Raw genomic sequence first — 17,214 nt, 5'->3', positions numbered from 1 at the left:
TCATAGAATGAAGAAAGAGAGGTATACACAGGTTCCCCATTGACTAAGCCGCGTGTACATGTGGGTTCGTAGACCAAAAGGCGCGTATAGTGTACACACGCACTTTCACGGAATGAAAGGCATGTACATGTTGGAAAACTTAGTTTTCATCCATGGTATTTGGTCCATGGTATTTTTTTGATACATGGTATTGCTCCAAGGTATCTTGTCCGAAGTGTTGACCCTAGGTATTTGGTCCAAGGTATTGGTTCTAAGTGGTTTTGGACCATGGTATTGAGTAAGGCCTAAGAGTATAAAAGGAGGAGAAGATCATTAGGCAAAGGTACTCAAGCATTGAATATCTGATGAAGAGCAAGATCTAGAATATAGGTTATTGAGTTATAGTACATAGCTCGATATGAATCAAGGATGAACCTTAGCACTTGATGAAAGATAAGATCTAATAATTGGTCAAGATCTTAAGGCTTGAAGAGAAGTATCTTTGTGTGGTTTTGATCTTTTATCTAAATAACTCGTGCATGTTGTAATCTGTAAATATGATGATCTAGGTATAATTGACGTCTGGAATTGTTGTAAAGTTTAAATCATCATTTATAGATCTATACGAAGGTTCACTTTAACAAAGGCACATATACATGTTGGTTCTACATATCAAAATAGTGTATACGCAGGTTCACATTGAGAAAATAGTGTATGTACGTAGGTTCGACACAGTGAAGTAGCATATACCTCATAAAATATGCTTTAGCTACTTTTGTTTGTTGTTGCAGTGTTCTGGGTTCTCGCTTGGGTTCTGGTTATTATTACTGTATTCTAGTTACATCATTCTGATAAATGATTGATTGATTCAGTTTTGGTTGGTGCAAAGGAGATTGGTTGATGCAGATATATTTGATGTTTGACTGATGTGATTGATGGATCTAGTCTAAAAATTTATGAAACGTGGTCCAGGTTGTAGCCTTCTGTAGGCCAACACTTACGTACTAGTAAACACATCAACTAGTACAAGAGCTAGGGGTTATAGCTCCCTTCCAGGAGAAGCTGGAGAACGAGGGAAGGTTGTAGCATTCTGCAGGTAGAATCCTGCGTAGTAGTATAAGACTACACCAGTACAAAAATTGTAAAAAGAAGTTTCTTATTAAAAGAAGATAGAGACGATTGCAGTAGGTGGTTTTCACCCACATCGGGTTTCCACCTTATATCTTGTGTTCATGTGTGTTCATGTGTGCTCTATTTTTACTGCACCTGGTTACTGTTTATATAGTTCTAAGGCATAGATTAAAGATCAACATATGATGAATTAAGTAAGTTATAAGTTTACACGGTATATGCTAGTTGCCTTAAATACAGTTGTGTATACACGCAAGTTTCATTAACTGAAGTAGCGTATATAAATCTGGTTATGGAAATGAAATATTATTGACTTGCTAATACTGATTCATCCCCCCCCTCTTAGTATTATTTCCAACAATTGGTATTAGAGCAAGTCCTTCAGAAGAAGTTTGATCGCTTGAAGGAAGATCTATCATCATGAGGAACTACAAAAGAGAAGGATCCATTAGACTACTAATCTTTGATGGGAGCAACTTCATTTATTGGAAGGTAAGAACCACAACGTATCTTCAATCTCTTGGAACAAATGTCTGGGAAATTGTGGAAGGAGGATATACATTTCCATCAGCAATTCCTACAGATACGGCAGGTAAAAAGCAATATGAAACCAATGCCAAGGCTATCAATACATTATTGGGGAGTCTGCCACAATCAGAATTTGTCAAATTTATGCAGCTCAAAACCACCAAAGAAATATGGGACAAGATCATTCTAAGCTATGAAGGAGACAATCAGGTAAAATAGGAAAAACTGCAATCTCTCATAATTCAATATAAAGCTCTCAAAATGCACAATGATGAAAGTATAGCTAGTTACTTCTTACGTATAGATGAGATTTTTAATTGCATGAAGAAATTGGGTGAAGAGATAAAAGAAGTTACTTTAGTTGAAATGGTTTTAAGATCCTTGTCTACTAAGTTTGAATCAAGATTTTCTGCCATAGAAAAAAAGGTAGGATCTTTAGAGTATTACTATGACACAACTGCACGGAATCTTAACTGCTTTTGAAATGAGAAAAGGAGGTCCATCAAATATGAGAGAAGCTGCATTCAAAGCTTCAGGAAGAGAAGAACTCAATGAATCAAGACATATTTCAGAAGGAGAGGAAGAAGGAACTTTTTCAAGAACCTTCAATGGGGTTCTGGAAGATTCAGAGGTAAAATACCTTTCAAATGTTTTTCTTGTGGAAGAGTCGGTCATTATGCAACCAAATGTCCTCGTAAAGATAAGCTTGATAAAGGTAAGGAATTAGCAAAATGGAATAGAAAAAAAAGTGTAAGTGAGAAGAGCTACTATACGCATGAAGATAGCGATGGTTTATCAAATATTGATGAAGATGAAAATAGTAATGACTATAGACTTCTGATGGCTTTTGAAGATGATGATTTCTTGGATGCTTTAGATGAAGATGACCTTTTGTGATGAAATTTCTAAACTCAAAATTTGTTTATGAGAAAAGAATATGATTATAGATACTTTGACATTCCAACTTGCTGAAAGAGAAAAACACAATGAAAAACTAGAATGTGAAATTATGGGTCTAAGAAAGGATATTGAGAAAACAAAATCTCTCAATATTAGATTTGCTAAAGGATCAAAAAACCTAAATGAAATTATCAAAGTGCAGTGTTCTCCTCTGATAAACACAGGTCTTGGATACACTGAAGAAGCATCCCAAGCACAGAAGCTGTCAACCTCCACTAAAAGTTATCTTGATGCAGCAAAGAGCAGTGAACAGTTTGACAATCGATAGTAAAGGCATAAAGCAGATCACCAGGTAAATCAGGCTCAATTTACCTCAAGGATAAATAGAAGATACAACCAACCTCAGGTAAATCATACTCAATCTATTTCAAGAATGATTAGCAAATACAATCTCCAGGTCAGTAGATTCGATAATCGTAGGAACTTCTTCAATGGCCAATGTTTTTCATGTCATAACTTTGGACACAAAGCTACTCAATGTGTTGCTTACAAGAACATAATCACCAGAGAAGCACCAAATCAAAGGAATGTGATGGGGATCATGAAACAAACCTACAATAACTTTTCTCTTCTTGAAAATGAAATAGCATACTCTATCTGCAACAACTTTGGTCATGAAGACTCTGAATGCAAGAGTAGATTTCAGCAAACATATTAGAAGGAGCAAACTCCATTAAATCCTAAATTATGGAGAAATAAAGAACCACAAACAGAAATATGTGGTATAGCCGTGTATGTAGAAGGACAAGAAAATTAGTGGTACATTGATAGTGGATGCTTGAAACACATGACAGGTGATAAAGAAAAACGTTAGTCATATAATGCCTTAGAAAAGGAAAAGAAGGTCTCATTTGGAAATAACACTCCTGCTGTCATAAAAGGTAAAGGTTCTGTTCTTTTAAAAGAAAAAGTTAAAGCTCGGAATGTTATGTATGTTGATGGTCTAAATCATAACCTGTTGAGTGTTAGTCAAATGTTTGATCAAGGAAATGAAGTTGTATTTCGATCAAATGGATGTGTTGTTCATGAGCTTGATACAGGAGAAACCGTGATCAAATGTATACAGGAGGAACCTTGATACATACTCAAGGGAGGACAACACTAGTGCTACCTAAGTAAAAATGATGAACACTAGCTATGGCACAAAAGATTGGGACATCTAAGCTTCTCTCAAATAAGAAAAGCAAGCAAATTCCATCTCATTTGTGATCTTCCTCATATTAGCATTCCAAAAAATACAATATGAAAATCATGTCAATTTGGTAAGCAAACTAGGTCGCAATTCCCTCAAAAGGAAGGATCAGCTAGTAAGCCTCTTGAACTTGTTCATACTGATTTATGTGGTCCATCAAGGAAAAAGTCACCTCGTGGAGAAGAATACTTTATATTATTCATTGATGATTTTTCCAGAATGTGTTGGATAGGGCTTCTAAAGCATAAAAATGAAGCATTTGAAAACTTCAAAGCCTTCAAAGCCCTGGTTGAAAATGAATTAGATCGCAAAATCAAATGTCTCAAATCTAATCGAGGAGGGGAATTTACCTCAAATGAATTATTTCACTGTTATGAAGAACATGGAATAAAAAGGCAATTCTCCACTGCAAGGACTCCTCAGCAAAATGGAGTAGTAGAAAGGATGAACAAAACTGTTCAACAAATGGCTCATGTTAAGCTAAATGAGTCTGGAACTCCTGCAAGCTTCTGGGGTGAAGTTGCATTTGCTGTTGTTAGTATTCTCAACAAAGCAAATGTTCGGGTAAACAGAACTCAAACTCTACATGAACTTTGGTATGGTAAGACTGCTACCGTAAAATACTTCAAAGTTTTTGGAAGCAAATGTTACATCAAAAGCACTGATGAAAAACTTGGCAAGTTTGAACCCAGAGCAGATGAAGGCATTCTCCTTGGTTACTCTTCCCGAAGTAAAGGATATAAGTGTTATAATAAAATACTTGGGAAAATTATTGAAAGTATTGACGTTGTGGTTGATGAAGCATGCAAAAATCCAAAGCAGGTAAAAATTGAATATTGTGGACAAGATGAGCATTATCCTTCCACATAAAATCAGACTAATTCTGAAGAAGAAACCAATGAAGCACCAGAAGAACAGATAACGGCAGAAGAAAAGAATCCATCTACGTATGTTCATTAAAATCATCCAGAGACTCAAATTTTGGGACAGAAAGAGGTAGATGTGTAGACAAGAAGAACTATTACAGAAGCTTCAAGCTATCTAGCATTGCTTTCCTCCATTGAACCTAAAAATGAAAATGAAGCATGCAAAGATGAATGTTGTGTCAAGGCCATGAATGAAGAACTTGAGAAAATTGAAAAGAATAATACTTGGGAATTAGTTCCTAGACCTCATGATAAGAATATCATAGGAACCAAATGGATATTCAAAAACAAGCTGAATGAAAATGGTGAAGTGATCAGAAACAAGGTCAGACTTGTTTGTAAAGGGTATGCTCAACAAGAAGGTATAGATTTTGAAGAAACTTTTGCACCTGTTGCTAGACTTGAAGCCATAAGAATGTTCCTTGCTCTTTCTAGTTTTCAGAAATTCAAAGTATAACAAATGGATGTAAATTCTGCCTTTCTTAATGGAGATTTAGAAGAAGAAGCATATATTGAGCAACCAGATGGATTCATCCTTGGAAATGATCCAAAGCTTGTATGTAGACTTAGAAAGGCTCTCTATGGTCTAAAACAAGCTCCAAGGGCCTAGTATTACCATTTTCACACATACCTCCATCAACAAGGTTTTTCAAAAGGATCAGCTTATAGCAATCTCTATACAAATATTGACAATGATAAATTGTTAATACTTGTTGTGTATGTTGATGATATCATTTTTGGTAGCAATGAAGAAGCCATGAGTCAAAATTTTTCTTTGGTAATGTAGCAAGAATTTGAAATGTCCCTGCTTGGTGAGCTCACATATTTTCTTCATCTACAAGTTCAACAAAATAAAGATGTAATTTTTCTATCACAAATTGAGTATCTCAAGTAGATCTTGAAAAACTACGGCATGGAAGAGTCTAAACCAGTATGTACCCCTATCGTAACAGGATGCAGTCTTAGCTCAAATGATGAATTAGCGGCAGTACATCAACCAACCTACAGATCCATGATTGGTAGTCTACTTTATCTAACAGGTACTCGAGCAGACATCATGCATGCAGTCGGAATAGTTGGAATATTCCAAGCCAATCCAAAGAAATCACACCTTCAGGCAATCAAAAGGATTTTCAAATATCTTCAAGGAACAGATAATTTTAATTTATGGTATCCTATAGATACAGATCTTACACTTCATGCATATACAGATGCAGATTGGGCAGGAAGCGTTGATGAAAGAAAAAGCACTAGTGGTGGTGCATTCTATATGGGTTCCAGATTAGTGTCTTGGTTCAGTAAGAAACAAAGTTAAATTGCATTATCTATAGTTGAAGTAGAATATGTGGCTGTTGCATCTTGCTACACACAACTCCTTTGAATGATGCAAACATTGCAAGACATCTAGATCACATGTACTCCACCCATATCCACTCTATGTGATAATACAAGTGCAATCAGTATTTCAAAGAATCTAGTCATGCATTCCAAGACCAAGCACATACCCATCAAATATCATTTTCTATGTGAACAAGTGCTTGAACAAAAGGTCAAATTAGAGTATGTTCCCTCCAAAGAAAAAGTTGTTGATATATTCACCAAACCACTATCTAGAGAGATGTTTGAATATCTTAGATAGAAAATGGGAGTTGTTGATGCATCATCTTGCTGTTGGAACTCATATGTTTTAGAGAAAAGTGGTTATACATGAGTTTCATGAAGCGTATCCGCATACATACACCAGTTGCTATGGATACAGTCGCGTATATGTTGGTTTGAAGAAAAATAGTGGACCAGACTGAACATGAAAGGAGTCTGATATGGGTCTAACAGTGATCATCTGGCACAGGTTCAAGGGGAGCATATACTTTTAATAATGCATTGTTGACATTATCTTAGAAGATCTTGGCATAAATTCACAGTTGTTTTTTATTTAGGTGGAACAGGTTCAGGGGGAGATCATGGTTGCTGGTTTGGATGGTGATTGACAAATGCTGCTGATGATAGTTGCTGATAACTCTCGTAGTCTTGTTTCGGATAATTGGTCTCTATGTCATGTATATATTTTAATGTCAAGGTCATGAAACAACCTATTTTGTTTCCCCACTATGCATGGGATGGATGATGTAATATTCTTGTTTTGACATGCATAAACACTTGGTATATCGCCACTTGGTTGGGAGATGGATGTATGTATGAGTCATTGTTGATAGGAAGGTCATTTATGATGTATGTATAGAGTCATGTTTTCACAGACCTTGCTTATATTCAGGGGGAGCATGGACTCGAGCATGGAGCTCAATCAACACACTTCAGCATATCAGAGATTTTAGCATGTACTCAGGGGGAGCATAACCCTTTTCCCTTGATGAAAAAGGGGGAGAGTGACTTGGGGTTGCCATCAAGTCCAAAGGGGGAGATTGTTGGCATTATGATACAGATTTGGCACTATGACACAGGTGTTGTTCTTGATGGAAACTCACTCAGATGACAGATCACAGTTCAGACTCACAAAATGAAGAAAGAGAGGTATACACAGGTTCCCCATTGACCAATCCATGTGTACACGCGGGTTCATAGACCAAAAGGCGCATATAGCGTACACACACACTTTCACGGAATGAAAGGTGCGTACATGTTGGAAAACTCAGTTTTGGTTCGTGGTATTTGGTCCATGGTATTTCGATCCATGGTATTGGTCCAATGTATCTTGTCTGAAATGTTGACCCCAGGTATTTGGTCCAAGGTATTGGTTCTAAGTGGTTTTGGACCATGGTATTGAGTAAGGCCTAAGACTATAAAAGGAGGAGAAGATCATTAGGCAAAGGTACTCAAGAATTGACTATCTGAAGAGTAAGATCTAGAATACAGGTTATTGTGTTATGGTACATAGCCGAATCTAAATCAAGGATGAACCTTAACGCTTGGTGAAAGATAAGATCTAATAATCGGTCAAGATCTTAAGGCTTGAAGAGAAGTATCTTTGGGTGGTTTTTATATTTTATCTGAATAGCTGGCACACGTTGTAATCTGTAAATATGATGATGTGGGTATAACTAACATCTAGAATTGTTGTAATGTTTAAATCATCATTTATAGATCTGTACACAGGTTCACTTTAGCAAAAGCGCATATACACACTAGTTCTTCATATCAAAACAATGTATATGTAGGTTCACCTTGAGAAAACATTGTATGTACGCAGGTTCAACACAATGAAGTAGTGTATACCTCATAAAATATGTTTTAGCTATTTCTATTTGCTATTGTAGTTCTCTGGGTTCTGGCTTGGGTTTTGGTTACTGTTATTGTATTCTGGTTACAGCATTCTGAGAAGTGATTGATTGATTTAGTTTTGGTTGGTGCAAAGGAGATTGGTTGATGCAGATATATTTGATTTTTGATTGATGTTATTGATGGATCCAGTCTGAAAATTTATGAAACGTGGTTCAGGTTGTAGCCTTCTGTAGGCCAACACCTATGTACTAGTAAACACATCAGCTAGTGCAAGAGCTAGGGGGTTGTAGCTCCCTTCCAAGAGAAGCTAGAGAATGAGAGAAGGTTGTAGCCTTCTGTAGGTAGAAGCCTACCTACTGGTATAAGACTGCACCAGTACAAAAATTGTAAAAAGAAGTTTCTTATTAAAAGAAGATAGAGAAGATTGCAGCAGGTGGTTTTCACCCACATTGGGTTTCCACCTTATATCTTGTGTTCATGTGTGTGATTGTCTGTTCTGTTTTTATTGCACCTGGTTACTGTTTATATGGTTCTGATGCACAGATTAAAGATCAACATATGATGAATTAACTAATTTATATGTTTGTAGGGTATACTCTAGTTGCCTTAAATACAGTTGCGTATACACACAAGTTTCATTAACTGAAGTAGCGTATATAAATCTGGTTATGGAAATGAAATATTATTGAATTGCTAATACTAATTCACCCCCTACTCTCTGTATTATTTCCTACATTTATCACTAGAGTGTCAATGGTCGATCACGAAAGGTCAAATCATAGCCGCCGAGATTAGGGTACATGTGTATCAATATGAGTTCACATGAAGAGAAGGTGGTATTCATCATTTTTGACTTTAGTTAAAGCTCCACTTTTACAATCAGAGCCACAAGCATTCGAAACACATGTCGTCACATTAATAGTAATGTTCGTTAACAAACACATATGAAAGTACACAAACATCGACACAAACATAAATAGAATTTGCAACGAGCCAAATTTTTTCCTAGCAATCAATATATTAACCATATGCATGGACCCTTGTATATTTAAATGTCTATTTCATAGGTTGATAACATGTGCAATTAGTAGGTATACCTTTAGGAATAGGAAATCGCTTGGTACATATGAACCTTTTAAAAATAGATTCATAGGGCATAAGTTGCATAAATATAAACACCACATGATATAATTATAATGTACATTAAAGCTATGCAGTTGGTCCTATGAGGATTCACACTCATAGTAATTGTATGTATATATGCTTAGATTTGTAATAATCATAATGAAGAAATGTTAAGAAAAATTATGCCTAGGTAACAATAATTACTTCGATAGTAAAGTGGTAAAATTAAGGGGGACATTAGATATTTCAATGAGTATATTAATGGATGTAACCTTTTCATTTCATAAAATGAATACATTAGAAATTAATAGAGAAGAATTAAGTTTAAGTAAAATAAAATGAAGATAATTATGTGTATGACATGTGAGGTTAGTATATAATGGTGTCTTATGGCCAAAAACAATTGCTAGTGAAGTGGAAGTCAAGGGTAATGAATATAGATATAGATGGTTAGTGTATGAGTATTTAAGTCTTTTTTAGGGTGTTCTATGATGCTTATTATCCATATAACCCATGTAATCATTTCAAGAAAAGATCCAGTTGGAATGTAAGGTCACCCTACTCTCCTTCTATTAATATAAAGTGGGTGGGAGTAGAAAAATTTATGGCTCGGACTAAAAATCCTCTTTGTGTGATCTATATCATATCCCCTTCAATTTTTTTCCTCGTCTATGAAGAAAATACACTTGAAAATAATGGATTCCCTTTCCCTCCTAGTGGCCCGCTTATAACACAAAGCCATAACCTACTCGCCATAAGTTTTGGCTACCTCAAACCTCAATTAGAGTTACAATATGGACCCTTCTAAAGTCTTCTTCAATATAATTCACGTGACTAGCCCCTTTTACATAAATAATGGTAGTTATCATGGCATACTCTCAAATATGGTGGTGAAAATATGAAGTCAAAGTTTTGAGTGATATAACTTTTGCATATAGACACCAATTGAGGCAGTTATTTTACCATTGGAAAGGTTTCTATGTGTAGAATATGAAAATGAGAGGTGGAAGTTAAGTGGAAAATTTTTACCCCCGATAAATGCATTTTTATGTTAGGTACCTATAATACTAGTGATTCGCCCCTTACTATTGTCATTGTATCCCTTATTGTTATTATTGTGCCCCATAGAATCCCACTATTGTTATTTTTGTGCCTTTATATTATTATTGTTAGGTTGTCTTGGTTATGTTGTGACCACTTAGACTCCTATATATAGAAATGAGATTTTTTCATTTGTATCATCCAAGAATTGTTCATTTTTGTAATGTAAGGGATGTTTCCCCCTCGAAGAGGCTGAATTCTAAGGCGTTGATCTATCTTTCCTATCTTTTTGTGAGCTGGTTTCCTAACATTTGGTATGAGAGCTTTCGATTCTAGGGTTTGGCTGCTCCAAACAGGTCATTGTGTAATTTTCACTATAAATTTTTTTCTAAGACATTTCAGAAGTAAAAAATAAAACCTATTTGAGAAGAAATATTCCTAAACCTCGAGTCCAAATTTCATATCTTGTCTCGCTATACTTTTGGAGATATGATCTAAGGAAGTTAGGGTTTTTGCAAGCTCCATAATTTCATCTAAAACAGGTCATCGTGGAATATTAGCTATAACGCTTTCTCTACGAAGTTTAAAAAGTTAAAAAAAAAACTCATTTGAGAATAAATTGGTCTGAAGCTCGACTCCGAATTTCAGATCCTATCTCGCTATATTTCTGGAGATATAATCTGAGGAAGTTAGGGTTTTTGTAGACCCCCGAATTACATTCCAAACAGGTCACCTTGGGAAGATCATCATAACTTTCTCTCTGAGAATCTTGTTGAATTTTCATAAGAAGTTTCAGAAAGAGGACGGACTATAGTTTGTTGGGTACCATTTTCAGAAAAAAAGGTTGAAACAGTGACCTGCAACATGTTGTACAAGTTCTATATACTGAACAAGTCTATACTCAGGTCATCGTGGGATATTTGGTATAACTCTTCATTGGAGAATCCAATCTTGATCAGACTTGTGGAGTTAGAAATATTACTCAGAGGGTTACCAGAGGAATAAATTTTATACCTTGGAGATCCAAAATTATAGAAATACATCAGATTCGATATCAAGCTCCTACAAAGTGAAAAAAAAGGTGTGTAGTTTTTTTTAAATTTTTGCATAAGCTTGGTTTGAAGAATTAGTTTGAAGGAATTCAAAGGGAATAGTGAAGCATTATTATCAGTAATTGATGCCTCGAAGAAATAAAATGGAAACACCTAGTAGGAAACCTGAAAGCTCTAGCATGACTCATGAAGAAGAGGAAAAAATGTAACATGATATATCAAAATTACGAGACCAAGTGCAACAAATGTAACTCACACAAAAAGTAACAGAATCTATGATGAATTGTTTAAATAAAGACATAGAAGGTAAGATGTGTGGCGTGGAAGCTAAGATGGATAGTTTAAACAAATTCATGGAAGCTAAGATGGATGGTTTAAATAAAGGCATAGAAGCTAAGATGGACGACATGGAAGCTAAGATGGATGATGTGGAAGCTAAGATGGATGATTTAAAGACAGATTTGAAGACAAGCATGGAAGATTTGAAGATAGATTTGAAGACATATTTGACAAAGTTTCTACAAGAAATGCTTACTAATGGCGAAAGGGTAGTAAATGAAACTCGTGATGAGAACAAAATAAATGTTAATCATGATTTCATAGACTCTAAAGTTGGATCGAAGAACCGCCATGTTCCAAAGATTGATATGAGGAAGTTTGATGGAAAGAATCCTGGAACATGGATACTATAGATGGAGCAATTTTTCGGTCTCCATAATGTGCAAAAGACACAAAAGGTATGCATTGCAACTTTATATTTTGAACCAAATCAGTTTATATCGTATCGATGGCTTTGATCTCGTAAAAAAACTGTCACTTGGGCTATTTTTACATATGAAATGATAGCACATTATGAGGATACAAAAAGCGACACTTTTTTTAGCCAATTGATAAATTTCAAACAAAAGGGTTCAATGATGGAGCACATTGAGGACTTCCAAAAATTAAATATAAGGGTAAAAGATATTCCAGAAGAGCATAGGATTGATGTGTTCATAGGGAATTTGTTGGAAATAATACTGAGAGGGGGGGGGGGTGAATTAGTATTATCAAATCAATAAAACTTTTTCATTTCCATATTCAGATTCATATACGCTACTTCCACAACAATGATTAATGCAACCAGTGTATATCCAGTATACTTATGATTCAGTTAGTTGATCCTTAATGAGTGCATTAGAACATTATTAACCATATGAATAGTAAACTGAAGCAATAAAACAGAACAGATCATCACACACAAGAAGCACACATGAACACCATGATATAAGGTGGAAACCCAATGTGGGTGAAAACCACCTGCTGCAAGTCGTCTCTATCTTCTTTTAATAAGAAACTTCCTTTTACAATATTTTGTACTGGTGCAGTCTTATACCAGTACACAGGCTTCTACCTGCAGAAGGCTACAACCTTCTCTCTCTCTCTAGACTCTCCTGGAAGGGAGCTACAATTGCCTTAGCTCTTGTACTAGCCGATCCATTTACTAGTACGTAGGTGCAGGCCTACTGAAATGCTCCAACCTTTACTTGTTTTCCAGCTGGTACTGGAAGGGAGATACCACCCCCTTAGCTCTTGTACTGGCTGATATACTAGTACATAGGTGCCGACCTACAAAAGGCTACAACCTTCTCTTTCTTCCTCCAGGTACCACATTTCATACATTTTCAGACTGGATACTCATGGAACACAATGTTATCACAAAATCATGTACTAAGGGCTGCTACCTAGCAAGATTTCATGAAACTATTTCAAACCAGGCTCTTAACTAAGGCTTAGCCTCCTTAGTCTGAGAGGGCTCTCTCATAGGTTATTGATATTGAACAAGATGGCTAACTCTTACAAGACACATGAAAAATAAGCTGGCTGGACAGAATTGCTTCCCATTGGGCTTATGGAGTCTCATACATTTCAGTAAACAAAAGCACTGTCTTTTCATGGAAGTCAAGGCTCTTTACATCAGATGTTCAAACATACTTTACAAAACCACAACTTGCCAAGCATACAGGAAGTCAGAGCATTAAACATGAATTCTGAGTGATTATGCTGTAACAATACTGTAAAAAGAACACTAAGAGAATATACCACCATACATTTGAACAATATGATCTATTGAGAATCTTGAGAAGAAACAACAGTTGTTTTTCTATTACTGTAATCTGCTTCACATAAACCAAAACAGTCTTTTCTAAAAACATCCAACCCTTTGTTTATTTCTGTTTCAGCTATTTATAAAGTTCTCCTACTTGACTCCGATTCATCTGAGGGGAATTCGAAGTCCTTTCCTAATGACACCTATTCACTTTTAAACTAACTAATAAAAGCCACTTTCCTACTAATTGACAGCTCTAGACTCCTAAAACAATTAAAACTCTAATTCTACATCATGCTGGAAAAAGCATTTATTACAACCAAGATTCACTCTCTGCCAAGTGGACTACTATAGCGGTAGCTTTGATGGCTTTAATTACAATGAACTTCATTCTTTGACATCTGCTCTCTTTCTGGCGGTGGCTGTGATGAACCTTTAATTCTCCATGTTTATATTTAATGACATATCTTTCTGTTCCCCTGAAACATAGGTCCCTGTTTGTCGGTCTTTGATTTGCCTCAACATATTCGAATCCAAAGGAGTATGTTTTTATCCTTTAACAAAAAGAGCGGGCTGCCACGTCCTTAATGTGTTGGCCATTTTTATGTGTGAAGACAACACCTTTCAACGATTTGCTGATTTGTCAATCATACTAGATCAACTGAACTGTAATCAAGCATCTACAGCAGTTTCGTAGCGCGCTACGAAACTGCTGTGTAATTTCCAAAAACACAGCTTCACCTTAAAATCTGACTGTCTTCAAGTAACAAGGAAGAAGAAATGTATGCCAATCATTGGTCATGAAAACAAAACCCTCCTCATAAAGTCCACTAAAGTGTTCACTGCTTGAGAGATTAAGAATCCTTGGAATTTCAATAGCTGCCTGACATAAAAGGTTAAAACAGAGTTCATTATCATCCTTCAATTTCTGCTGTAATAACAAATAGCTCTGCATTTCTTGCTGTAACCTTTGCTTGTGTACTGATCGGTTTACCATTACTGCAGGTAGTGACAATTTTACCAGAATCTAGTGGACCAACAGAAAATTCATTAGTAGAAGCATAACCTTCTAACATTGCACCCTGTGTATTTTCCAGACATCCATTCTGCTCATTTTGACATGTATCACTGTGTTCCTTTAAATGCCGGTGTTCAAATGACCTTAATTCTGATGTAGAATCTGCAAGTCCCTCCACCATGCCATCCTCAATATAAAATCTCGAACAGTGAACAAGGAGCAGAGAATGGGAATGACTTAAAACCGACAAGACATGAATCAAGAAAAATGTATGCCAGCCTTGTTAAAGAGGGATAACAGATATAAAAAATCATCCTGAGCAAGCTTGGAAGATCTTTTATCCTCAAAACCTCCCTCTTTTAAGATATTTAAGACTTTATCTTTAAACTGAGAAGCCCCTTCCTGCATGTCAGCATCATCAACATCCATGCCTTGATCTTCCCCAACATCAATGTCCATACTAACATCATTGCTAGTGTCTCCCAAAATAGACACATCACCAAAACTAGACTCATTTGACTTCTGACATGCTTCTTGCAATGCTTGAAATGTCTTGTAGTTCTTTTTCAGTAGTGATAAGATAGCCTTTTGCCTAAAGATCGCCCCTAAAGTCTTATTTTTACGATTAAAACAGAGACGGACCATGCCATCCCATTCCTTGAAACTAATTGGAGGAAGAGGATTACAGGGTTCAATACGTACAACCGAGGAGTCAACTTTTGGAGGAGGCCTGAAATTGTTCTTGCCAACTTTCAAGAGATGTGAAACACGAGCTAGCAATTGAGTATTCACTGAAAGCCGGCAATACAAATTATCTCCTGGATTTGCAACAAGTCTCATAGCAAACTCTCTTTGGAACATGATAATGGCACATCTAAAAATTGGTCTGTGTGATAACAATTTAAATGTAAGCGGAGAAGATATCTGATAAGGAATATTTGCTACACACACACATCGAAATAAGGCAGTTCACATTTGAGAACATCTCCTTGAATGGCCTGCAGCCGAATGGCACTGCTTGTGCCTTGTACCCTGCGCTGCAATTCCAGCACCATACGAGGATCCAACTCGACTGCTATTACCTTCTTGGCTACCTCTAGTAATTTCATTGTTAAGTTTCCTGTCATGAAAGCATTTCCAAGCTGGCACATTTTCCCCAAACTTTTCGTTAGCCATTAAAAACATAGACATAAGATGCTCAAAGGTTGTGTTGTCAGGGTCAAAATTATGCAACAGATAATTCTTCAGATATTGGCTGACTTCAAGGACCATCACCCTTTGCAAAAGAACAGATTTGCCACCTGTTACAAGAAGTTCAGTTCTATAAATCTCCTCCACAAGACTAGGATTAAAAGTATGCTTTGACACAACATCTAGAGAGATTATCCAGTTTGCATTTGCAGTTTTGGTAATCCGATCTCTTTGAATCTCGTCAAGAGCGATTGTATTTCCTGAAATAGACACCGTCTTCAAACTGTGTATCTTTATGTATGCAGCCATCGCTGGCATCCGAATGGAATTGATGTAGAAAACTGTAGCCAGATTAACTAAGGTTCCTGCCATGACAGCATCACCTATCGCCTTTTGAGCAGAAGCAACTCGTTTGAATGCTCGTTCTGACTCCAGTGTGCGAACCCGGAGCATTCAAATCTCCTTGTTCCCGGCGTTGGATAAACTCAGCAAGTTTTTCAACTTTGTCAGCCTGTCTAAAGAGATTAGAAAATACACGTGACTGCCGATCCCCTTAATGCATTCTGGCCCATCAAATTGTGTTCTACCCATTGCAGGAGTCACTGGATACCACACCAGATCAGATTTTTCGTATGGCTGAGTAACTGTTTCAAATGTAAGGCAAGAAAGGTCATTCAGCCAAGCATCAATTTCACCCTCCGTCCCCAATATAACAGGCATTCAATCATGAAGCCACGCTAATGCCTTAGAGGAACGTGTAGTCAAAATAGTAAACGTAAAGAGTACTCCTCCTTCAGAATCTTGCCATGTGTCATAAAGAGCTGCAAAGACAAGGGGCTTTTTATCTTGAAAATGTATATAGAATAGTTGCTTCTTCGCTTCATCCTTTTTTCACTCGTAAAAACCTTCAATTGACACAAGGCAACGACAACTTGGAATAAGTCGACGAACAGAAGCCTTCTCATAACCGATTCTGATCGAGCATTGATTTCAAAAAGGACCACGGTTTTGAGACTTGAGTATGAAACAGAGTTTTGATGGACCTTCGTTGGTGATCATGAGAACCTGCCACAACAGCTATGAGCGCAAAGCAAAATTACCACTGGAATGTTCCCCTTCAATGGAGTACAAGCCCACATATAACAGCTTGACAAACCTCGTTTCCTGCAGTGTTTCCATCAATTCACTTTAAATATCTGTCATTTCCCAGTTTCGCAGCGTAGCCAGTGCAAGGTCAGTGTTTTCGCTACGAAATCACTAAAACAGATGGCGCTGCGAAACTGCTAACGGATTTATGCGCTGCGAAAACACCCTGTCTTTAAGCTGGGCTAAAAAATTTTTTACAACAGACTTTTCAGTGATAACACACAACATCATAATCTGAAAGGCCACATTTCATCCAATTTTCATACTGGACCCATCAATATCATTGAAGCACATAATCAACCAACATCAATCTTTACATCACTCAAAACTGAATCACTGAAACCCCAATATATAGAATCAATCAAACACTTCTCAGAATGTTGTAACCAGAAAACAGTAACAGTAACCAGACACCAATTCTGAACCCAGAACACTGCAGAATAGACAAAAGCAGCTAAAACAAATTCCAAGAAAGGTCCGCAACTTCACCAATAGTAACCTGCGAACATCCGCACTCCCGCTGTCTGAAAACTGCGAATCTCCGCACCTGCGGCCATGGCTGACCTGCGGGTCTCTGCACCTGCGGCCGTGTCTGATCT

At 36.7% G+C, this 17,214-nt stretch overlaps 1 pseudogene; it reads right to left on the bottom strand.

Annotated features, from left to right (window-relative positions):
* Positions 1 to 14,527: 14,527 nt before the first annotated feature.
* On the bottom strand, positions 14,528 to 15,922 carry LOC149188186 (ribosomal RNA small subunit methyltransferase pseudogene; annotated as a pseudogene).
* Positions 15,923 to 17,214: the final 1,292 nt, after the last annotated feature.

This window comes from Pinus tabuliformis, chromosome 3_1 (assembly GCF_031772625.1).
Source record: "Pinus tabuliformis cultivar Carrire ecotype Pingquan chromosome 3_1, CPIR1, whole genome shotgun sequence".
In the NCBI taxonomy this organism is placed as follows: domain Eukaryota; kingdom Viridiplantae; phylum Streptophyta; class Pinopsida; order Pinales; family Pinaceae; genus Pinus; species Pinus tabuliformis.
Note: the sequence above shows the minus strand (reverse complement) of the source record. Positions and strands in the feature narration are given on the sequence as shown.